This window comes from Arachis ipaensis, chromosome B03 (genome assembly GCF_000816755.2).
Source record: "Arachis ipaensis cultivar K30076 chromosome B03, Araip1.1, whole genome shotgun sequence".
Classification (NCBI taxonomy): Eukaryota; Viridiplantae; Streptophyta; class Magnoliopsida; order Fabales; family Fabaceae; genus Arachis; species Arachis ipaensis.
In genome coordinates, this window is record NC_029787.2 from 4760976 (window position 1) to 4763183 (window position 2208).

Here is a 2208-nt window from a genome sequence, read left to right on the forward strand (position 1 = left end):
GAGGCGCCGATTAACATCGACCTACAAGTCTTTTGCTTTCCACATCACTTTTGATTTCCACGTTACATATTTATGAAATGATGATAACCATGCATGAAACGACATAAAGTTATGTAAGGTCCAATATGGGATATTAGTTAAAATTTAATTATACAAGGGTTACATTATTTAATGCATCAAAAGTCCAACCATGAAAGGGTCCATCTGCATCCTGTGTCGACTGCTCAAAATTAACATTCATAATTAGACTCTCAGTGAACGTGATTTGAGGCTGTGTCCTCGTCTTTGTCTAATGAAATATACTTTAGAATAATGATTGAGTTTAAGTTCAAGAGTAATAGTGTTTAGTGAACAAATTATTTTTGTAATTAAATTTAATTAATTTATTCTTTGAAAATAATTAGTAGAATAAATTAGAATTTTTAATTATTTTGCATAGTTTAATTTAGGGGCGCGACAGAAAGCAACTTAATTTAATGAGGATGTTTATATATATATATAGGGACGGATGTATGTGTATGAATGTGGAGCAATCGCCTTCACTACAATTTGAAATTTTTTTGAGTAATATATAATAATAATATTTATTTGTCCCCACTAAATTATTAAATTTGACCTCACAATAATTTTTTATTTAACTATTGGTATTTCATAGTTAATTTAAAAATTTCATATTCGATGTCATTAGAATGATCAATTCTCAATTTAAATGAAATTTGTGTTTTTTCTTAAAAATCAACTCGAAAAAGTGTTATTTATCTTTTTTTATATTAGTTTTAATTTTTTTTCTGTAACTACATTAATTAAACAAATTTTTTCAACTATGAATCTCAATAAGAATTGACTTCTAATTGTATAAGAAGTAAATTTCTAAATAAGTATTTACTTATATATATGTAAAAGAAATACTACACATCCAAGTCTTTTTATGAATTAAGTCTAACAAAGTTAAACAATAAAATTTAAAATAATATTAGTCATAATTGATTTTTGTTGTCTTAGACAAATTTGATTGGACTTGGTTAACAAAAAAATATGAATATGTAGCATTATCCTATATAAAAAGACAGATATTTATAAGGATTAAGTATATTTTTTGTCCACGAAATTTGGCAAAAGTTTTAAAAATATCCCTAAGTTTTATTTTGTTTCAATTTTGTCCTAAAAGTTTTCGATTTGCATCAAATATATCCTCGGCCTCAGAGGCTAAATTTTCAAAAAATTAAATACCAATATAACAATAATGTATGAAAATTATGCTTGATTTGCTTGTGTTGAGGGGTTGTTCTTATGAAATTGTTGTTGAATCGATCTTAATTTTTTTAAAAAAATTAGCCGTCAGGGGTATATTTGATGCAAATCGAAAATTTTTGGAACAAAATTAAAACAAAATAAAACTTAGGAATATTTTTAAAACTTTTGTCAAACTTTAAGGACAAAAAATATACTTTACCTTATTTATACATAATTATTTTAGTGTTTTAATTTGTAAAATTAGATATTATAAAAACTAATCATGTTATATTTACATCGAAAATAACTACCTGTGTATATATATTGAAATAAAAAATACACATTAAAAATAAATTAAACAATACATATATTTATATACGAATACATAATGATTAATAAATAATTTGATAACTAATTTTTATGTACATATAATATTTTTATTATAAAAATTATATATTAAAAATAAAATAATAATAAAAAGAAGAAGAAGAATGACAAAAGCTTGCTGTAAGGTTAGGTGAATGAGACTAATAACAAGATTGACCAAATCTCATGCAGATATTCTTCCCTATTTCTTAATTGATTCTTCTCATCTTAAGCATCAGATCGATCTCCCATCCATACGATCATTCATTTGCTTTTGGAGTATCATCATGCAGTAGATAATTTATAAATTAGTTAAATAATAGTTTAATTAGTTTAATATTTTGAGTATTTAATTAGATCATTGTCGTAAACAAGGTAGTAATAATTAATTTGATATCTTCAGTCATAAAATACTATAAGCAAGTCACTGCAACATATAAACTTCGATTAGGGGGATGCATTGTATCTGGATGAATCTACACCCTACACACTAAATTTTATTTTAAAACTTAAAAGTTGGAGTGCATTAGAGAGCACAAGGGTTTTTTAATCATCAAAAGAGTTTATAAAAATTTTAAAATAACACATCCATAAAAATAAGAACTATGT